This window comes from Malaclemys terrapin, chromosome 1 (genome assembly GCF_027887155.1).
Source record: "Malaclemys terrapin pileata isolate rMalTer1 chromosome 1, rMalTer1.hap1, whole genome shotgun sequence".
In the NCBI taxonomy this organism is placed as follows: domain Eukaryota; kingdom Metazoa; phylum Chordata; order Testudines; family Emydidae; genus Malaclemys; species Malaclemys terrapin.
The window spans coordinates 94,703,873-94,727,551 of NC_071505.1; the positions used below are offsets into that span (position 1 = coordinate 94,703,873).

At 48.4% G+C, this 23,679-nt stretch overlaps 1 pseudogene; it reads left to right on the forward strand.

Moving 5' to 3' along the window:
• The first annotated feature begins 14 nt into the window (after nt 1–14).
• LOC128830436 (cytokine receptor common subunit beta-like) lies at nt 15–22,720 on the forward strand (annotated as a pseudogene).
• The last annotated feature ends 959 nt before the right edge of the window (nt 22,721–23,679 follow it).

Consider the following 23,679-nt stretch of genomic DNA (forward strand, 5'->3'; position numbering starts at 1 on the left):
CCAGAGCACAGGGAGCAGGACTGAGCTGGTGGGCGCAGGCTGGTGTGAAGATGAAGACATTCTGCAGGGCTCTGCTGGCTCTGTGCTGGGCTTTCAGGGTCGGAGAATCTCGAGGTGAGTTTCAGTTTCTTTTCCTCTTCTTTTTCTTTCCTCACTTTTTATCATCTTCCCTCCCCTCCCTCCAGCCCTTTTACTCTTCTCCATTCCCTTTCCTTCTTTCCCCCTTTCCTCTGCTTGACTGCTCCCTCTGCCATTCCAGATGTGTATGTTGGTGACTAGATTGACAGGGAAGAGGGCAATTGTTTATGTGAATGGGTGGTATGGTAAGTGGATGGAAATGTGGATGGAATTACAGATGGGAGGGTGCATGGCTGACTGGAGAAATGGATGGATGGATGGATGGATGGATGGAAGAGCAGGAGAGTGAGTAGATGGATGGGTGGACAAGTGGGCTATTGGGCAAATGTGTGAACAAGCTGGCTGGTGAGTAGGTGGATGAACTGGAGGCGCAGTGCAGGGATAGACAGACCCCTGGAGGAGAGTGGAGGGATAGAACACCACCTAGATTCAGGTGGGAGTGTAAGTGAACAAATATCCATTTGGAGGTGTGGACAAATGGGAGGATGACTCTGTGAGGTATGTGTGAAAGAGAGACAGAGAGGAGGGGGGAAATGTCAGGGGCAGGGAGACAGAGCAAGTCACCAGTGTCAATGTCAAAGGCCCACATCTACGGGTGTCCATCCCTCTGAACTGCCTTAGTTCCTTCTTTACCGCTGCAGAGAACAAACAGGACCCTCTGTTGTGTCCATTGACTGCTCCTGTTTCTAGGATTAATCTCCCATCTGTGCACAGTTAGAGCTAGTTATTTGTTGCTTTGTTCTAGGTAAGCGTACCATAGAGAGGGAGAAATTTCTCCAAATTCCACAATGTTCCCTCTGAGCCCCTGCTGCCCCAGCTCTGCACCGAGCCCAGACCCCGTACAGAGCCTAAAATGGATTTCAGAGGAGATGCCTCATGCACATCTGTCTTTCCAGCAGTGGATGTGCATGTCTGATGTCTGCTGTGCTGGGGCAATCACACTCCCCAGCCCAATGTGCTATTGGCAGGGCTTTCACCTCTCTCACACTCAGGGAAAGACACCCAAGTCTCCAGGTCTATCTGACCTCCAAGGCTCTTAAGCTATGTGATCCATTCTCAGGTCCAAATCCCATTCTCACACCAGGACAACCCTCTTCATTGCCGAGTGCTTCACTTGGGCCTTAGAGGTATTTTGTCGCATGGCTTGACATCATATGACGTCACATAGTGTATTACTGCTAGCGACACCTCCTGAAATAATGCAACAATAATAAAAACAATACAACAGTGACAAAACGAAATAAGTATCAGAGGGGTAGCCGTGTTAGTCTGAATCTGTAAAAAGCAACAGAGGGTCCTGTGGCACCTTTGAGACTAACAGAAGTACTGGGAGCATAAGCTTTCGTGGGTAAGAACCTCACTTCTTCAGAAATAAGAAAACGAAATAAGTTTCTAAATGAGAAGTTTGTTTTGAAATGAAATTTTGAAATTTTTCTGATGCTCCACGTGCAAAACAAACTCTTCAGAATTCCCATTGTCTGAGTAATTTAAAAGCCTTTGGTTTCCTTTCAGTGTAGAAGGAAAACCAATTTTGTAATGTTGAACTGTCACATGCAGTGGGAATTCCACGTGTGGCCCAGCTTTAGCGCTGCTGACAGACAGCACAGACAATTCTATTCCAATCAAGGGCGGCGTCTACCTGGAAATTTTACACACCAGAAGGGACAAGATAGTTAGGATCTGATTGCATCTCAAACTGGAATACCAGCAAGTCTCAATTATCTAGATTAGGAGATGTACTGCTGTTCTCATTCGCACTGAGGTCATGGCTGCAGTAAAGGTCTTAACTCACCCGCCATGGATGTGGCTTTCAACGAGAGTTGTGTGCGCTCACCACCAGGGCGACGCCCACAATGCAAATCAGAACTGCCAACCCCCAGCATTCAGAAATCAAGTCAGGCCTAAAACATCCTGAGAGTGACTTAAATATCATGAGATTTGAATGAGAATACAGCTGGGGAAAGGGGTTGATTTGTTGTTTGGTGTTGGCGTATTTAGGGCTCATCCTTCAAGCTTCTCTTCCCAGCCGTGTAGGTCAGACACTTACTTTTCGTACATGAAAAGTGAGAGTCTCGGGTAATAACCTCAATACAGATGTTGGGACTTTAAGAAAAACACTCAGTAGCCCGAGACTCATAATAGACTCACACAAGTTGGCCAGACTGTGAATGCACAGGGACGATTCTCTCATTACCACAGCTCCTGGTAAGTAAACCTCTCTTCTCCAGCCTCTGGATTGCGAGAATCGGGGAGGGGGAGGTTTTGTCCATAACATCCCTGATACGTTAGCTAACTGACATGGGAGGGACGCCCGGGAGAGTTTATCCATTCGCGCCTCATTCCTCCATCTTTGTCCTCCCCGCCCTGGCACCGGTGTGCACATCCCATTATTCCTCACTGCCCCTCTCTATGACCCACCCACAGCGTTGTGCTTTCCTTCCCCGTGCAGAGAGCCTCCCGATGCAGAGCCTGCGCTGCTACAATGACTACACCTCCCGGACGACCTGCACGTGGCAGGAGTGCACAGCGGCTCGTCGCTTCATCCAGGTGACTCTTCACCATGAGGACAATTCAGAGAAGTAAGTGCCTGACCCCTGCTCTGCTGCAGAAGGACACAGGAGGTCTGTGGCTGCTGAACCGAAGAGGTGGGAATGGGAGGAGGAAAAGGGATCCGAGCTGACAGCCCAGCTTTGAGGAGCATGTGGACACCTGTGCTGGCCCTGCTGAGGGGTGGAAGTTGGAGACACTTTTAGGTCTGCATTGGGAGGATGGGGAGATACAGGAAGGTGCGCTGATCAGTTTATTTTCATTACCTTTTCTCAAAAAGAAGAACAGGAGTACTTGTGGCACCTTAGAGACTAACAAATTTATTAGAGCATAAGCTTTTGTGGACTACAGCCCACTTCTTCGGATGCATATAGAATGGAACATATATTGAGGAGATATATATACACACATACAGAGAGCATAAACAGGTGGGAGTTGTCTTACCAACTCAGAGTGGGCTAGCTTGATTATCACTTCAAAAGTTTTTTTTCTCTTAATTAATTGGCCTCTCAGAGTTGGTAAGACAACTCCCACCTGTTTATGCTCTCTGTATGTGTGTATATATATCTCCTCAATATATGTTCCATTCTATATGCATCCGAAGAAGTGGGCTGTAGTCCACAAAAGCTTATGCTCTAATAAATTTGTTAGTCTCTAAGGTGCCACAAGTACTCCTGTTCTTCTTTTTGCGGATACAGACTAACACGGCTGTTACTCTGAAACCTGTCATTACCTTTTCTATCACTCTCCCTTGGTTTTTCTGGGGGATCCCAGGTGTGAGTGATGGCAGGGTTTGTTAGCTTACTGTACCTGGGGTGGAGAAAGAGGCACCAGAGTACAGCTGGAGTAATACTCATTCATCAGCAGAGGAGAGAGCGCTGGCTCTGCTCTCACAGACCTTCCACACCTCCCTTCTTTGCAGCAGGGTCAACGGGAACATTCTGTTCTATGTGGGGTTTTGCAGTGCCCTCATCGCTGTCTTTTCTGAGTGCCTTCCAGTAGTGCATTTAAAAAACATGACTACACATCTGTAAGATGTGGTTATCTCTCTGATCCTTTCCCCCAGTGGGAGAAGCACGTGCAGTGCAGTTTGAGTAGTTTTTTTGTTTGGAGGAGGTAGGATGTTAATATAATATAAATGTTGCTCTTTAGTTGCATTAGAGAAGGCAGGTCAAAGAAATGCACCTTGCACTTGGAGCGGAAGGTGGTGAGGTTTGGGATGGTCCTTAGTTCTCGGGGGAATTCATTCCTCGATCTCAGAGTAGCACCAGAGAAAGTTGTGTCCTCTGCCCAGGTCAGTTTTATCTTTCCTGTAGGAGTTCCTGTGTGCCAGAGGAGTAGATTTGTTGCCCATGGTCTTCATCCTGGAGTTTTAGATGATCTGTTAGACAGCCTGGGCTCAGGCCAGGGGAGTGCCATGAAGATAGGGACCGAGACCTTGAACTTTATTTGACATTCTATGGGAAGCCCGTGTAGAGAGCAGAGGAGAGGTCTGGGATGTTTACCTCAGCCAGTATTGCTGAGCTCACCACAGAGACAGCCCACGTTTGCTGATAATAAGACAATGTGACGAAGTGGGACTGTTCTTAATATCTGTTTCCTCTGAATACTGTAGGGGTTCCTCAGTTTCCCCTATGTATTTCTTAAGTCTCTAAGTGGTGGGATAAAGGGGTGTAATTCTCGCAGAGCGGAGGGCCAGTGTGCATAAATGGCCGACACTTTGTCTCCTGGCAACTAATGGCCTGGGCCCTTCCCCCCTGCAAGGCGATAGCTAAAGGTGTTGGAGAACAAAGGAATCAGGTGACCTCCTGGCCCGGGAAAGGGACAAAGCCCAGAGGAGGAGGGGCTGGAGGGTGAGTCAGTTTGGAGCTGGCTGGGGATGTGGAGTGAGTGCAGATGTGCATGTCTGGCTCACTGCCCCCCAAAATGGACCCGGCTGAGGGGTCCTGTTCTCTGTACCTACAAGCTCACAGCTGTTCCTCCTGCCTCTGCCTCTCCCGGACAGGTGCAGCTCACAGCTCCCCGGCTCAGCTGCCCTGCAGGGAGAGGGCCTGGCTGCACCATGTGACACAGCAATGGTGGGGGACACATGACCCCACGTTCCCCCACGCATTGCCTCTGGCTCACCACTTTCCGTATTAACTAAAAGGCTCATTTCTTTGACCGGCCTTCTCTAATATAAATTCAGAGCAACATGTGTATATGTTCTCCCTGAAGCTAGGGCAAGACAATAACTGTAGCAGACGCATATTCACATTTCTTAAAGCTTTACTGGAAGGTGCTCAGATACCACAGCAATGAGTGCAGTATAAGAACTTATATTGAGTAGAATAGAATAAATGTGGGGAAGGTTTCAGGAGCCTAATTTGGGATTTTCTATCTGTATCTAAATCAGCTCCTCCTCACCCTCTTTCTCTGCACATAGGAGAAGCACACAGATCCCATGTGAGCCTCAGGGAGCCGAGGGGTTGCCGATCTGCCAGGACTCCTGTGTCTGCTGGAGCTGCCACAGGAACAGCACCATGTTTGCTATTGGGCTGCACGACAATTACACTTTCAAACCCGATCGGTTGCTGCAGGCTGAGCTGAACGTCAGTCTCCTCCAGGGTAAGGGCAAGACACCACCTCTCTCATCTCCCCAGGAATATTTTTGATCCTCTCACATGAATAATTCTTCCTCTGCGCAGATCCCCCAGCCTTAACCAAGAATCCTGATCCCCAATCAGAGTGGATTGGTTTAAATCAAAAACATTTACATTTTAATCATGATTGAAATCAACAAGCAGCAAACCTTGATTTAAATCCTCAATTTTAATTTTGTTTTGTGTTTGTACTTTTAAAGTTATTTTTCTTAAGAGATGTGTGATGGGGTGGATCACAGAAACCAGCACCCTGTCTTGTTGAGCCAGACACACCAGTCTACTCTGACACAGACCCAGGGTCTGAACCACGTGCCCCAAAGCTGCAGACTTAATTGAAAGCAGCTTACAGAAGTGTTCCTGTCTTTAACACTCAGATGCCCAACTCCCGATAGGGCCTAAACCCCAAATAAATCCATTTTACCCTGTATAAAGCTTATACAGGGTAAACTCATAAAATGTTCGCCCTCTATAACACTGAGAGAGATATGCACAGCTGTTTACCCCTCCCACCCCCCAAGGTATTAATGCATACTCTGGGTTAATTAATAAGTAAAAAGTGATTTTATTAAATACAGAAAGTAGGATTTAAGTGGTTCCAAGTAGTAACAGACAGAACAAAGTGAATTACCAAGCAAAATAAAATAGAACACGCAAGTCTATGTCTAAGAAAACTGAATACAGATAAAAACCCTCATCCAGTAAGCTTCCTTTTACAGACTAGTCTATTTCTAGTCTGGGTCCAGCAATCATTCACACCCCCTGTAGTTACTGTCCTTTGTTCCAGTTTCTTTCAGGTATCCCTGGGGGTGGAGAGGCTCTCTCTTTAGCCAGCTGAAGACAAAATGAAGGGGTCTCCCAGGCATTTAAGTAGACTTTCTCTTGTGGGTGGAGACCCTCCTCCTCTCTCCTATGCAAAGTCCAGCTCCAAGAAGGAGTCTTGGAGTCACATGGGCAAGTCACATGTCCATGCATGAATGAGTTTCTTACCAGCCAAGCCACATTCCTGGGAAAGCTCCCATGTGGATTGATGTCTTTGAGTTCATTGTTGGCTTAAGTGATTCTTGACTGGGCACTTAATTTGCACATTTCTTTCTCAAGAAGCTGACCAAATCCTTTACTAAGGCTATCAAACAAGTATACAGCCAATATTCCTAACTTCAAGTACAAAAATGATACATACAAATAAGAGGAATGTATTCAGTAGATCATAACCTTTACATAGATATGTTACATGGCAGATGTAGCATAAAACATATTCCAGTTATATCCTATATACAATCATAAGCATATTCCCATGAAGCCTCATGGGGTACACCATCACAGGATGTTGATTTTCATTGGTTGGTAACCATTAACACAAGTTGCTTTGCAACTAAATATAGCCTTTCAAAAGGTGACAGAGATGTAGTAATCTATCAGCACTGAATGTCTTTTAGGGCTAATCCCAGGTTGACCCTAGGAACCTCTGCTTTTCTTTCTTAGCTCCAGCCCTTGTCAGAGTCTAAACAGCAGAGATGAAAAATCTTCATGTCCACTATCTTGATTTTAGGGTGACCAGACAGCAAAAAGGCTGTATTTCATTAAAACTAAAAAAAGATTTAAAGAAAAAAATAATTTTAATTAAAAAAAAAATTTGATTTGTATCCACCCTGTCCCCAACCCTTCACCTTACTTCTGCATGTCAGCTATAATTCTGCTAGGAACTGAGTTTCCATTTCCATTGTGACACCTGTTTAACAGCTCCTCACTTACAAGATTCCAGATAGATAAATAGATTGCTTCCTTACCTGCCTACAATGGAAAAGCCGGATGTATTCCTCCCAGCTGACCCACACCCTTGTTCTAGCTGGGTTTCTCTGCCATTAGGAAAAAAATGGATGTCAAACAAACCTTTTCACTCAGAAAACTACACAGTAATATGTCTCCACCTTAAAATGAATGCTGGCTGCCATGGGTCTACCTGACAACACTCACCTCCCTATTCTCCTTCTGTTCTGTTCATCGCTATTTTCCGTAAGGCCTCGGCAACTTTATTTCTTTCACTGCCAAGTCCAAACAAGCCTTCCCACACACCCCCCAGTCCTGAAAAATCCCACAAAAGCCTGATATTAGGCAGATCTGGGTCCTTCCTTATGGAAATAGGACTTAGAAAGGCCCTCTGCCCTCTCCTCATCTACTAATAACCACAGCCCATTTGTCCCTTCCCATTTCCAGTCCAGACCCTCCCACCTCAGAAATGTTCGATCAATGGCACAGAAGCAGCCTGGGAAGCAGCTGGAGGGAGAAAGAGAAGACACCGGCTGCCCAATGCACTGGAGCTTGACATGACCTACAAGCGGGAGTGGGAATCCTGGGAGGTAGGCAAGAGACGTGCTTAGGCATTGGCATGTGCTGTTCTTGGTTGCACCTTTTAGAGGGCAGAAGACAAACCGTTGCAATCCTCTGAAACCTGCTTGGCTGCTGCTGACCCCAGCCGATCCTCTGAAACCCGTATGGCCCAGACGGTGGGTCCGTGCACGCTGCAGCTAGCTGTGTGTGCATCTTACAAACCCTGTGCCGTCCGGCCATGGCCTTGGCTGGTTAAGACCAGAGATCTAGCAAATAAAAAGCAGCCTGTGTGCTATAAGAGCAATGATCCCTGCACAAGGAGCATCTGGCTCCACCTTACCCAGGGATCACAGCGCTGGCTGTGCTTGGCTGAGCTGGATTACCCAAGAAAAGGGTCCTCCACCCACCTCTCTCACAAGTCTCTCTCTCTCCCTCCACCTTCCCTCACCTCTCGCTATCTCATCCCCACTGACAGAAATCTTCCTCAGTGTCAGTCGCAATATCCCCCCACTGCCTGATGAGGTGTGATGCCCTTGTGCCAGACAGAACCTATGTTTCTCGTGTGCGATCCAAGCCAAGACAGGGCGCTGGTTGGTCTGGCCAGTCCAGCGAATGGAGCACTGCTGTGTCCTGGAAGTCCCAGGAAGGTAATTCTGGAGGCCAAGGGGCCGTGGGGGGAAAGAGGGACATGAATAGATGTTGGGAGCAAAGGGATATTGTGTTTCGCTTCCAGAGGACTTGGGGGCTGAGTTGATGACATTGGAGAATCTCTGGAATTTGATGAAAATGGTCCAGTTTCACTGGTGTTCACTTATTTGAAGTGAATTTGGTGTCACTGACAGGTAGCAGAGCAGTAGCTACAGAGACTGCAGTGCTCTGGTTAGTTGCACGGCACCGGAGCACGGCACCAGTCCCAGTGTGGCACTGGTAGGGGCAGTACAGGCTCCTTACGCACACTTCCCCTCCATTGCACCTGAAACCCCTCACCTTGATGGGGCCCTTCTAGGTGTGCTCAGTATCCGGCCTCTCAGTAAAAGGGCCAGTGAGTGCCAGTGGAGATAGTGGGTTTTGGGATGTGGGCTCAGGAGCGGCCAGTCTCTCTGTCTCTCGCAATATGTGGATTGTATCCATTGGATGAGTGGACCAACATAATGCTCTGGACTGCCCTAGAGAACCCCGAAAGTAAACGTTTTCCCTTCCTCCCTCAATGGTCACAATCCTCTCCACTGTCCTCTCCCTCCCTCCCAATCCTGCCCCTCCCAGAGCTACACTAACCACTGGCTCCTCACTAGGGGATGAGGCTCAACCCAAGAACCTTTGCTGCCTCTTCAATGGGGTTGATCAGCTAATGTGCCGCTGGGAAGTGAGGAGAGAGGTCACCAGCTCTGTCTTGTTCACGCTCTTCTACAGAACCCCACCGGGATCAGAGTAAGTGACCTACCAAAGGCAGCATATGTCTGTCCTCCTGTATCTGACCATCCCTCCTGCTCACTCAGGCCTGGCTGCTCTCTTCCCCAGAGAGACAGAATGCTCTCCAGTCCATGAGGAGGAATTGCCTGGCAGCCACTACCTGCTCCACAGCTGTGAGATCAATGTCACCAACCCCAGCAGGCTGAGCCAGTACCTCATAACTGTCCGGCCCAAGAAGGAGGAGAAACTGATAGAAGCCTCCCAAAACAGTGAGAGCCCATTTGGATCCTCTGCCCAGGGTTATCGGGGGGTTTCTCCTCCAGCTTAGGAAATGCTTGGGTTGACAGAGGTGGAACGGTTAACAAAAGAGCTAGACAGTGATGTGTGGGTGGGACAGAGAGCTGGTAAAGGAAGCTCCCAGCACTGGAGCTCCTGACTGGCACCGACAGAGCACTGCTGCGTGGAGGCACAGAATGGGCGTGTGGAGATGAGATGTGTCAGATGGGGGCACTGCTATTAGCAGTCTTTGGTGCTAGTTGCTCAGGCAACAAGTTTCGCACCCGCATATCCTTAGTCCTGCCCACAACCCAGAGTGGGAAAGGGAATGGGCAGGAAGATAAGCTGGGAGATGGATGCATGTTCCTAATGCATTGTTTGTGTTCTAGTCAAGCCACTTGCACCTGTCAACGTGACAATGGCAAAGACGAAAGACCAGGAGTATGAGCTGAGATGGACAAAACAGATCCTAAGCCATGACTATATAAGCCAGAGATATGAATTCTTGTATTGGAAGACTGCTGACTCGTTGGAGGTAGGTGATGGTACTACTGGGAGCCCAGGACTCTGCCAGGGAGGTGGGTGGATGGGACAGAGAGTTCCTCACACCTCCTCCATCTCTTCTCTTCCCAGAATGCCCAGATTGTAAACATCATCAATGACAAGCCTCCCTTCATCATCACCCTGCAGATGCTGGAGCCCTCCACACACTATAGGGGAAAAATGCGGGCGAGGGTGGACACGGCTAGCTTCAATGGGTCCTGGAGCGAGTGGAGTGAGGAGTGCAATTGGGAAACTGAGAGTGGTACATTGCAGCTGGGCTACTGGCTTGGGGATTTGGGGGAGGGGGTCAGTTCCCTCCCTAGAAAAACGGGTTCCTTAGCTGGGGTTTATGGGGAACCGGGGTTTCATACAGTTAATTAAGCAAAGAGACTGACTAGGGTCCCCTTGGTACCTGGCTGTATGCTTCAGTTCACGGAGAAGGAGTATAATTGGCTTACCTGAATGGGCTGCCATTTTCCATGGGAACAAGAAAACAGTATGAAAATCAGGGGTTGGAAGTGGATGCACTAGGTGAGGAGAGAAGGGGGCTTCCATAAGGAGGCTTAGAAGCATGAACTGCCTACATTGTCAGAGTGTCCTACAGAGGTTTTAATTCTATGATTCCCAGGAAAATTAGGGAGGAGGGCCACATGACTAATCTTCCCCTACACATTGTATCTCTGCACTGCAGCCTTTGAGGTGTCCAGGTTACTACCTTTAAGAGGAACCAGGCAAATTGGATCCCACTGGATGTGGTTAGGTTGAAAATGGGGCTGGAGGCTAGTGAGAAAAGTTCATGGATTTAAGTGGAAGGCTGGAGAAGGGAAGGAATGATCCATGCTAGAAGGTAGAAAAGGGTCAATCAGTGGAGCTGCTTGAACTGTTCATTCTGAACAACATTTTCATGTCTGTGAAATAAGAAAAAGATGGGCTCTTTGCAACTGATTTTAAGCAAATCGATTGGAGCTTACAGGGGTTTCTCTGGTCATCCAGAGAAGCATTGCTTCATGGGTGTGTTGTTCAGCATTTGGAATTCAGGCTGTGTGATTGGTCACTTGGTCTCATGATGCAGTTCCTGGTCTCCGATTGGCTTTCTGAACCTGTACAAACAGGAGAGGTGACTGAATAGGCCTTAATTGTGAATGTACAGACTCAAATGTTTGTGTTTCTTGTAAATTCACGCTTAACTGCAAGTCTCCTGGCATTTCAAATGACTGGGTGTTTTTGTTGTTGTTGATATCTGCAATGTTCTTGTAAGGATCTTCACCCTGAAGTTACTGATCTGTTGTCCCAGTCTGAACTTCACTTTAACAAAATTCTTTGCTCTGGGAATTTCTTCATTTTTTAAAAAATATTCTTAACATGGGATTAGTGAGTGTAGGGGTTTGAGGACCATAACCCCTTTGGGGCTGACCTAATGAGATCTGTAGAGGGGAACCGCACTTCCACAGCACCTCCAGGGACACCCTGTCCCTTGGAGTTGGGCAGGAGAGGGATTTTTTTCTTGGGAACGTCTGAGGTCTGTGGGCATACGGGGACTCACACAAATACAAGCTCATCCCCAGATGTTTACACAAATGTAAACTGGTTATCCAGATGCTCATGGAAACCTCAACAGAAAGGGCTCAGGCACAGGCAGATCAAATCACGAGTTGGATTTAGCAAACGTGTTCACAGATTCATTGTTCTGATTAGGTCACATCTAGTCTGTCCCACATGGGCAACTATTCCATGGTCTAACAGACCTGTCACTTAGGACATGTGACTTGATAGGCAACCTACATTTTCCTGACCTCAATATCATCCCTCCAGAGCATCCAGAACATAAGGTTCGCTATAGAATGAAGCTATTTTCTGTTGCTGTCTCTTTATCTTTCTCTCTCATTTAGCTGTCTCAGCCGGGTCACAACTGATTCTCCCACTGCTGGTACCAGTCTTCACCATCATGCTGATAGCATTTGGCTGGTGTGGTTATAGATGCCTACTCAGGTAAGTTTGCACTGGGAGTTGGAGATCTGCCAAACACATTGGTAGAGTGAGTGCAGGGAGGGGCAGAGAAACAAGGGTGAGGTGCTGTATGGGCACACCCCTATCCTTGATCTAGGGCTTAGTCCTGCTGGGGATATGCCTGGGCTGCGGCTTGAGTGCTGGGCCATGGAGTTTCAGGACCTCTGGGTTGACAAGGGGGCCCAGGGTAAGGCTGTGTGTGAAGTCACCCTGCAAACTCTGTCCTGTTACAGCAAGAAGAAAAAATGGGAGGAAAAGATTCCAAATCCCGGCAAGAGCCAGCTGCTCCAGAGCTACTTCCAGGTAAGAGAGAACTGCTGACCCTGGAGAAGTGGAAGTGGAAGCTCTGCACGGGGCAGAGAAAGGGGAAATGCTGCCCTGGGGGTTATTGCTGAGTGTGTAGCTGCCCAGGTGGAACCTCAACATGCTGATCAAACCACTGCCCCCGCCTGGGGGGTCATGGGAGCACTGTGAGCAAACTGGAAACGGCAGATTAAGCCATTGGTCTCTCACATCTGTTATCCTGCTTCAGTGGCCAAAACCTGATGCTCCAGAGGTAAACAAACTCCTGCCCACAATGCACCCGGTCAAGAGTGCAACACTCTGCATAGGGAAATTACTTCCTGGCCCTATGTGCACAAGATTCGGTTTCAACTCGCATAACTTGAACCCTTATCCAGCTTATGAGCCAGGGCATTAGCTGGCTCTTTATAAAGTCACAGCCCTCCGCCCTTCGGAGGCAGGGAGGTTTCCAATACAGTGTGGGAAGAGCTAGTTCTTCTCTCCCCTCCCCCTAATGTTACCAGCTGTTACTTTTATTGAGTGACCCTCTCCTGATATGGGACAAGGGGAAAAGGAGTCACCACTCAGTCTGCCCAGTCCCCTTAGTAATGATCTTCCAGAGTAGGCCCCAACCACCTGCATTTCCATGTGAGGGCCAGTCACACTCTTTGATTTGTAGGAGCGCAGGGACTGCTCCCTCCTTGTGCCCCCAAAGGGCTGGGGAAGGTGCAGGCTGGAGGCTGAGTCATGGTCCTGCCCCACCCCTGTACCAACTGCACTCTGGTGAGCAGGTATAATCACCCTACAGGATGGTGGTGATCAGAAATGTAGAGCTCCAAAGATAGCCCCCCAGTCTGACAGAAGGGCACCATATCTGTTCCCTTTTTAATGCTCCTCCTGGCTGGGTGTGGAAGTGCAGCAACTTTTGGATTAGTTGTCCCCTACTAATCTTTGGCCTACTCCAGCCATAAAAGTACCCTGGCCCTCCGGTCAGACAGCTTGACAGAGTCCTGCCCCTTCTGGCCAACAGAGTCCTTTACCAAGTCCAATAGAACTGTAAACAAAACAAAACCCTCAGCCTGGCTGGGCTCAGCTGGCCACCTCAGCCTCACAGGCCTGCCTCATCCGCTCCATTTATCCCCACAGCTTGTCTCCAGGTTCTGTGCTTTCAACAGCCCCACTATCCAGGAGCTGGCATGCTCCTCCCTTCGCTCCGGGAAGCTACTGCTCTTCAGGGCCCCTGTCTCCAGTCAGGCTTCCCACTCACCCCTAGAGTAGCCTGTCTGCTCTGTCTCCTCCCTCTCAGGCTACTTCCCACCTCCTCTCCCCTGGGTCTCCTTCCTCCCACTAGTCTCACTCAGCTCTTTATGCACACAAGCCCTTCTCTTCCCCACCTGGGCTTTATTTCTAATTAGGCCTGGCCCATCCTCCAGGTTCAAGCAGGCAGGTTAATTGGCCTCTCAAGCCTTTATCCTTTCACAGCAACTGTAGGGTAAATACCACACTACATTGTGTAACTGAGAATGCAAAATGCTGAGAAACAGGGCAAACAACCTAAAACTGGTGGTTATTCTTCCACAAGATATACCAAACCAGCAACAAAAGTAAACTTCAGTTTCACCACACTGGCTAACAAGACGTCATAATGCAGTTTCCTTAGGCATTCCAGTTCTTATATCACCACCAAAACCACTGGACTTAGAGAGGAGTGGTTCTTTATAACAAGTCTAAAAAAATAAAAGGTTCTTCTGGTCCCAGAGGACCAGCCACACACCCAGATCAATATGTACCTCAGATCTTACCCCAAAATCACACTGATGCCAATCCTTTAGTATGTAGAATCTAAAGGTTTATTTATAAAAAGAAAGGTGAGTTAAATTGCTCAAAGGAATCAAATACATATAGTAATTGCAAAGTTCTTGGTTCAGGCTTGTAGCAGTGATGTAGGGTTACCATATTTCAACAATAAAAAAAAAAACAGGATGGGGGGAGCCCTGTCCTAGCCCCACCCCTATCCACTCCCTCCTACTTCTCACCCCCCTCAGAACCTCCAACCCCCCCACTCCTTGTCCCCTAACTGCCTGCTCCTGAGACCCCAACTGCCCCCCTAGGATCCTACCCATCCCCTGACTGCCCCAACCCTTATCCACCCCCCCACCCCCCAGACAGACCCCCAGGACTTCCACACCCCATGCAACCACTCCCTGCCCCGTGACAGGACTCCCAACCCAACCCAACCCAACCCAACCCATCCATCCATCCATCCATCCATCCAATCCCCTTCCCCTGTCCCTTGACTGCCCCCTCCAGAACCCTCCTGCCCTTTCTCTAACCCCCTGACCATGCAGCTCACTCTCTCACTCCCTCAGCTTGCCCTTTTATCAGGGTCAGCTGGACCCTAATTAGGTGCAACCACACCTCTGGCTGTTTACCCAACGAGCCTCCCTTGATTGCTTTTAACCCCTTCTTAACCAGAGCGGGGTGACTGCCCCACTACAAGAAGCCATTACCTATAGTTCAAACAGCACCTTGCAGGACAGTTCATTCAGTGTAGATAGGCATCTCCCATGGTCTACTGTCCGTTAAGTCTTTTTTTTTTTTTTTTTTTTTTTTATGAGCCATTTAATTTGAATAGTCCCTCCAAGATGTGCTGGCTAACTACTATCTGGGTGTTAGCTCAGGAGCAAGCATTTGAAATCCAGGTATAGAGCCAATACTTATAACTTCAAATACAAGAATGATACATACATATAGACAGCATAATCATAACCAACAAATTATAACCTTTTCATAGACCTCTTACATGCCACATTTTGTATGAGATTTGTTGCAAAATATAAGAAAGCTTGCAACAATGATTTTTTGGTCATATATTAATCAGATAACGTCACACATTGTCCTTCGAGGACCCTGCCCAGCCGTGCATAGGAGAAGCCCAGGTGATTTACCTTGCGCTTGTGCAAGCTGAACTGCACCTACTATCATGTTGCTCAGTCCCTCCGTGGGTTCACATCCACCCGGAGATGCTGTCAAGTCTCTCTAGGTCTAACTGAAACAATCTTGTGTCACTGGCAAATGTCACCAACCTGCTGCCCAGTTCTCTCTCCAAATCCATAATGCACACAGCTCCCAGGGCTGGCCCCAGGACAGCTCGGTAATGAGCTCCCTGCGCCCTGAGGAGCAGCCATTCCCAATAGCTCTTTGTTCCCAGTCGTGTAGCTGGTTTTCAATCCACAGTCGGACTCTGTTCCTAACCCCGTGGTTTTAAGTGTCTGTCACATTTCATTAGGTGTCTGATCCAAAGGTGTTCGGAAATCCCAGGAAATGGTGTGCCCCAGCTCACCCTGGGATGGCAGAGCTCTTATGCTATAGACACAGGCTGATTTCCTGGGCCCTGTCCCTGTCTACAGCAGCATCCCCATAGTCTCCCAGGGCAGGCCTGCCATTACGCACAGTGGCTGATTTGCTGCCCTCTGCACCTGCCCACACTGTTCCCCTGCACTCTGTGGGCAGAGCTGCCACAACACACCTGGCACTACCTGACGAAGGGCAGAGTTAAATGAGAGAGATCAGCATTGGGGGAAATGAAAGGCCCATGGAGAACAAAATAAACCTCACCTGTAATGATGTCGACACCTGTGTCTTGTGAGCACCCCCTCTCTGGCTGATACCTGCCTGCAATGACTCAGTTTTGAACAGGGCAGCACCCACCTCTTGTGGGTGCTCCCTTCCTGGTCAGGTGTGAGCCTGGTTTTCTTTCAGTTCTTACAACAAGGTTGCACCTGCCTCTCATGAGCATGCCCCCAGCCAACGGTTCTTTTGGCGGTTCTTCAGTGCCTCAACCCTGCGGCCGAATCGTACACACCGTCCCCCATTCCGGGATATACAGTCTCTAGGTCTTGCTCATGGCCCTGATATGGGGCTGTAGCACCAAGGCTTCCCCTGGAGGCACTGCCTTCTTTAACAGCCCAAAAGGGGCCCATCTCGGTTCCCTCGGCTGGTGTCCTTTCAGCAGCCCTCCCTGGGTTCAATCTTCAACCAGACCAGCGGGGCCCATCATGGTACCCTCACCTGCTCTGGCTAGGTTCTCGGCTCAGCCTGCCTGCACCGAACTGCCCATGGTCCTGCTGCTCTTCCAGCAAGCCATGCACACACTTCTCCCTCTTCAAGCTCCAGGCAGCAACTGACTGCTCTGCCCTCGCTGCTTCCTTTTATATGGCCCTTGTGCTCCCTGATTGGTCATTCCAGCACCCCCTCTGATTAGCTGCTCCCCTGCAGCCACTCTAGACTGCCTGGAGGACTTCTCCTCTGCTCTTTTTTAGGGAGTGGTGAGGCAGGGCCATGAGGCCTCCAGCAGGGGGCCTCCAGACCTACTCCCCCTCATCAAACCGCCAGTCCCCAGGAGCAATGTTGCCCCCAGGAAGGGTTAAAGTGCTACCACACACTGTGGTATCTCCACTATGGGGCTTCTGGCTTCCCACTGACCTCAGGGAATCACCCTCTGTGTGCCAGGAGTGCTATCTGCCCTTGTCTCTTTTCAGAAAGGACCGCTTGGGATTCCGCTGTCAAGCAGCCAGCTGGGCTTTGGCAAGCAGAGCCCTTCCGGGAAGACAGACGTGGTCAGCTGCATCCAAGTGCTGGATGGGTGAGTGGTCGGTGCACTGCTCAGTGGTGATACTCTCCGAGACGTTACTTGGAGATGGTGGCATCTCAGTTCCTGTGGGTGACTGATCCCATCAGGGAGGGGTGTCAAATGTAACTGGTGTGAATAATAAACCTTGGCACATCCTCCACATGCCCATCCGGAAATGTCAATGGATGGACTTGCAGCCCCTGGATTCCCTGGTTCCCTGGAAACACCAGTCCCAAACTCTGAGCCCTTCCTCCCTGATCTCTCCTTCTGGAAATGGGCTTGCCTCAATGCCCTTGATTTCCCAATCTGGAAATGGAGGTGTGTGACGGGTTGGATCACAGAAACCCCTTTGGGACTGTCACCTGATGTGCTGAGACTACCTCTGAGCCCGTTTGCCCTGCCAGCCTGGGACTCCAGAACCCTGACTTGTTGAGCCAGATACGCTAATCTGCTGCAACTCAGATCCGGAGTCCTACCCACGCCCACAGAGCTGCAGACTTAACTGAAAATGGCTTAACTAGTGCTCCTGTCTCTAGCACCCGGACACCCAGCCCCCAATGGGATCCAAACCCCAAATAAATCCATTTTACTCTGTATAAATCTTATACAGGGTAAACTCATAAATTGTCCTCCCTCTATAATACTAATAGAGAGATATGCACAGCTGTTTGTTCCCCCAGGTATTAATTACTTACTCTGGGTTAATTAATAAGCAAAAGTGTGTTTATTAAATATAAAAAGTAGGCTTTAAGAGTTTCCAAGTAATAACAGACAGAACAAAGTAAGTTACCAAGCAAAATAAAGCAAAACACACAAGTCTAAGCCTAATACATTTAAGAAACTGAATGCAGGTAAATCTCACCCTCAGAGATGTTCTAAGAAGCTTCTTTCACAGACTAGACTCCTTTCTAGTCTGGGCCCAATCCTTTCCCCTGGTACAGTCCTTGTTCCAGCTCAGGTGGGAGCTAGGGGGTTTCTCATGACTGCAGCCCCCTTTGTTCTGTTCCACCCCCTTTTATAGCTTTGGCACAAGGCAGGAATCCTTTGTCTCTCTCTGGGTTCCCACCCCTCCTTCTAAATAGAAAGCACCAGGTTAAAGATGGATTCCAGTACCAGGTGACATGGTCACATGTCCTGTGAGACCCCAAGCCTTCATTCTTCCTGGCCTGACTCACAGGAAGGCTTACAAGTAAAGAAAGCCATTTACAACTAATTGTCCTAGTTGATGGGAGCCATCAAGATTCCAAACCACCATTAATGGCCTACATTTGCATAATTACAATAGGACCTCAGAGTTATATTTCATATTTCTAGTTTCAGATACAAGAATGATATAGTTATACAAATAGGATGACCACGCCCAGCAGATTATAAACTTTGTAATGATACCTTATAAGAGACCTTTTGCATGAAGCATATTCCAGTTACATTGTATTCACAGTCATTAGCATATTTTCATAAAATCATATGGAGTGCAACATCACACCCTCCTCCTGACCTTACTGCCAGAGACTTGGACACTGTCCATGGCAGAGACAGTACATCTAACCCTCCCTCCCCCTTTTTTTTTTTTTTTTTGGACAGTTCTCTTTTCTTCTCCTCCTGAGCATCGTTCTGTGCTTCAATCTCTTTGTCTTTTAAGTCCAGTGCTTGCTGGTGTGCAGCCGTTTGTTTGGCTGCTTCTGCCTTCATGGCAGCCTTTTCCTGGGCAAATTGCACATCAATTTCCATTTGTCTTCCATTGAGACTGTCACTCAATGAGCTGGGATACAACAGAGAACCTGCTCCTGCCAGAACAGGGACCCCTCCACTCCTGTCTTGCTGAGTTAGACACTCCAGTCAGCTTCAGCACAGACCCAGAGGTTGGGCCACAATCCTCTGCAGTTCACTGAAACTGAGATCCACTTAGCTCAGGGGCTTCTGAAAATGGGCTTGCCTCAATGCCCTTGATTTCCCAGTCTGGAAATGGAGGTGGATAAGCACCCCCAGCACACAGATACACACACGCCCCCTCGCGCACACGCCCTGTCTTCCTGTCACCTGGAAGTGAGGCCCTCACCACCCGTGGGGCTGATTCTGGCTCTGGCAGCATACAAGAGCCAGTAGGAGCCACAATAGGCCAGAGGATAATTCCTCCAGTGCAAGAGAAGTGTGGGGTCAACGTAAACATTGTAGTGGAGACGTACCTTAAAGTGTCTTAAGGTTGGTGCCCAGCCATCACTGGTCACTTTTGGAAAACTCAGGCCATTGTTTGTATTTGTTTAAACCCCCATCTCTCCTTGCCTGCCCCCTCCCTTTCGCTATCTTCTACCTCAGTGGCTGTAAGCTCCTTGGGGCAGGGGCCATGTCTTTTTACAATCTCTGCCAAGTGCCAGGCAAAGGTCTGGTGCTATATAATGTGGGTGGTGGTGATCACAGTCTCTGTAGGGTGATGTGCTGCTTGGGCCCCCTAGACTCCAGAAGCACAGAAACTGCCAGACTGGGTCCAGCCAATGTCCATCTAGTCAAGTATCCTGCCAGGAACAGATGCCGGTGCCAGCTGCTCCAGAGGAAGGAGCAAGAAACTCTGCTAAAGGGAATTATGGGATAATCTTCCCTCAGGGAAAGATTCCTTCTAACCCCCAAGAGACCTTTCTCCTAGGGGACCCTCAGCTCCACTCCCTGTCTGTATGTGATGTTCCCTGCAGGGTGACATCTCTGATTCCTCTTGTTTCCCTCTTGCAGACCGATGAAAGTTAGTTCAGCAGAGCTCTCTGCAGCCGTGGACGATAGGAGGATGTGCTTCCTTGGTGCACTGGACCCAGAGAACCCGTATCAGACTCTTGAAATGACAACTCCAGCTCCATATCCTGCAGCCCTGGCTGGCTGCCATTCAAGTCAGGGCACCAGTCAGTCCCTGTCACCAGCCACGCTCCCCTGGAGGAGCAGTGCTAAGGCCACTGCTTCTCAGGCACCCATGTCCTGCTTTGACTTTAATGGTCCATACTTGCACTTCCCCCATGGGTGCTCCCTGTCTGACATTCATCAGGACCGGGAAACTGCCCCACCCCAGGGAGCCCCTTCCCAGACCCTGCTGGTGGGGCAGGAGAGAGGAGCAGCTCAGCTCCACCCCGTCTCACTTCCTGCTCAGGAAGAGATGAAGCAGCCCCTTGCTGGAAGGCAAGAAGAGCCACAAGGCCAACCAGCAGGTGAGGAAGTGGCACAAGAGGACACCGAAGGTCAAAAGTCACAGATTGCTGCCATCTTAAACAACTCCTGTCAGAAATGGCCAGTAGGATACGTCACCACGGAAGATCTGTCACTGATGTCAGCAAGAGATTCTGCCCATCTGTCCCCTGCACTGGCCCCGCCAGAGGGGATGCTCACTGCTGCTGCCATGTTGTCATCCAACCCATGACGGCCCAGGCCACGCAGGGCACCTCCAGCCCTGCATTGAGCCCTGAGAGAACTCATGTCGCACTCCCAGTTCCAGCTCCAGCATCAGTCACTCCCTCTGGAGCGCACCAGCATATATTTGGGAGTCACATAATGTTCCTCCAGGCCCCCCATGGCACCTCACAACCCATCAGTATTTCCTGAACCAGTGTATCCTTTCTGTCAGAGGGGGCTGATACTTCTAAAGCAGAGCCTGTGCACGAGAGTAACGTGGTCATGTTCAACCCCGATGACACTGGACCAGTTTTTCTACACGAGATGGAGGAATACTGCTTCTTTCCTAGCCTCAAACCCACACACAGGCCATTCAGCTCATCAGAACTCTGAAGTGTGACGCTTACCTTGCATTGCCACTTTGGGAAGGACCGAAACCAGCTGTCAGGGCCAGGGAACTCTGCTAACTCTGGGAGAGGACTGGTGAAGACAAGAGAGCAGGTGATTGGATGAAAATTCCATCATTCAAAGAATGTCACCTCTATTGTTTTCCCCCCTGTTCTCCACCCCTCTTACACTGGGACACAAAAATAGCAATTCTTCTTTCCAGTCCTCTCCACTCCCAAAGGGGGTGGAAGACATCAATCAGCACCATGTCCTTCTCAGCTGTATTAGTATATTTGGATACAGAAACCAGGAAACCTATCCCCATTGGAGAGAGCTGCTCATTACACACACTCTAATCCCCTTGCCATTACCATGTTAGTCTTGCTATGGTTCTGGTGCAGAACATAATGTTGAGTTCAATGCAAACTTCACGGCATGAATGATCAAACTGCATGTCACCGATAAGACTCTGTCACAAGCACCTGGAATGAAATGCCTCGCATTCTTTAAACAGATCTAGGTTATTTAGAGAGATAATACTCATCCAGAAGAATTGGTGTTGGAAGGATGTAGATACCAAGGAGGGATTGGAATTGTTGAGTATGGGACAAAGTGGGTCAGAGTAAGGGATGAAACAGAAACAGGGAAATTTGACTGGGGATCAGGAAACCTTTCCTAATTGTGACTTCTACTATCCTGTGGAATAATGTCCTTAGGGAAGCAGTGGAAGACCAATCATAGGAGACATAAAACTAGATTGGAGAAAACAATGGAGAATATACATTATTGCAGGGAAAGCTAAGGGGAAGAGGCTCTTAAGATGGACAAGCTATGATTTAATTGGTCTGTTCTATCTGTAATTCAGAGCAATCCGGATTGCTTGTTAAACTGGGAGCTAACAAACAATATGTGCTTTAATACAGTTAAATGTAAATATATACATTTGGGAACAAAGAATGCAGCCATACTTACAGGATGGGGGATTCTCTCCTGGGAAGCAGTGACTCTGAAAAAGATTTGTCATGGAGGGTCATGGTGCTTAATCAGCTGAATGTGAGCTCCCAGTGTGATGCAGGGCCCAAAAGGGCTAATTCAAATCTTGGATGCATAAACAGGGACAGGGGAATCTTGGCTAGAAGTAGAGAGGTAATTTTCCTCTGTATTTGGCACTGCTATGATCACTGCTGGAATACTGTATGCAGTTCTGGTGACCACAATTCGAGGATGTTGAGAAATTGGAGAGGGTTCAGAGAAGAGCCATGAGAATGATTAAAGGACTAGAAAACATGCATGGTAGTGACAGCCTTAAGGAGCTGAAGCTTTTTTGCTTAACAAAGAGAAGGTTAAAGAGTAACTTGGTCTCAATCTACAAGTACCTACATGGGGAACAAATATTTAATAATGGGCTCCCCAATCTAACAGAGAAAGGGATAATACAATCCAATGACAGAAGGTTGAAACTAGACACTTACAAACTGGAAATAAGACATACATTTTTGACAATGAGGCTAATTAAGCACTGAAACAATTTACTGAGTGTCATGGTAGATTCTCCATCACAGACAATTTTTCAATCAGGATTGGATGTTTTTCCAAAAATCTATTCTGGGAACTATTTTGGGGAAGTTCTCTGGCCTGTGCTATACAAGAGGTCAGATAAGATTATCACAATGGTCCCTTCTGGCCTTAGAATCTATGAATCTATAATTGTTAAAATACTATGATTTGCTGGCTTTCCAGTGCATTGGCTGTTTGTGGAAGATGTTAACATCAAGCTGGTGCTTTGGTGAAGATCTGAGCAGTTTCTTGTAAGGTATGAACTGCGCCAAACAAAGAGAACTCAGTTCTTCCCGGTTCCTCTATTGCAAGGAAAAAATATTGGCTCAGAGCTGTAACCAATGATCACACCTGGCAAAAATCAGCTCTCAGTCCATCAGTCAGCTCCATTACAGAGTGATTTAGATGTGTCACCTACCAGGTGGGATTACTACATCTCACTTGTTTGGGGCATCATGTGACAGGGCTGATGAGGGGAGGAAAGAGCAGTTCTAGGAGTATGTTTCTGTTTTTTCCGCTATGTTAATCGGACGCTGCCAGGCCTGCATTGTGCTGTGCAATTCTTCTTTTGGATATTTTAAGTTCTGATAAACTCATTAGTTTTAAACACGTGAAAAGTTAATTCATTCCTCTTGAAAGGAAGGGGCCGACAGCACTGCCTCAGGCTGACCAGAGCGGAGATAGATGCCATCCAAGCGTTCCCAGCCCAACTCATTCCTGACTTGCTAATCCAGTCCCAGGTCTTGCATGAATAGAGAAGGCCACGTGTGCCTGTCTGTGCTGTGGTTTTGTTATGTGTCTATGTAGGCATTAGAATGAGACCATAAAAACCCCATGTATTAACTCTGCCCCTGCACCCAGATGCCTGGATGTGTATCAACTTGCTACACCCCCGAGCTGCCCTGTTTTCTGTATCACAGATAATCTCTGTGAGCCTGATCTCAGTGCCCAGTGAAGTCAATGGTAGTCTTTCTACTGAGTTCCATGTGTTTTGCATGAGGCCCAATTAGTGATGCAAACAGATCTCTTCAGGAGCCTGGAACCATGTCATCTTGGCACAGCAACAAACCAGTGCCAGGCCAGTGGGCCCAAATCTTCCATTCTTTGAAACCCCGAAGAGCACTAGCACTAACTTTTCATATATGGAGATATACCTAATCTCATAGAACTGGAAGGGACCCTGAGAAGTCATTGAGTCTAGCCCCCTGCCTTCACTAGCAGGACCAAGTACTGATTTTTGCCCCAGATCCCTACATGGCCCCCTCAGGGATTGAACTCACAACCCTGGGTTTAGCAGGCCAATGCTCAAAGCACTGAGCTATTCCTCCCCCTCACCCTTTGGGTGGTTCCGGCCCCCCTTGCAGCCTTGCTCCTCAGAGCTGTTCATATTGTCATTGTTATTTGTATTGTGGTAGTGCCTAAAGAGAACCCCATTGGCCTTGGTGCTGTACATACGCATACTGTGCCTTGCTACTTGGCTGGAGATAGCGCGCTGCATGCTGAGACCTGTGCACTCCATGCTGAAGCAGGAGGAAACCCAATAGGAGATCTCTGTAAACT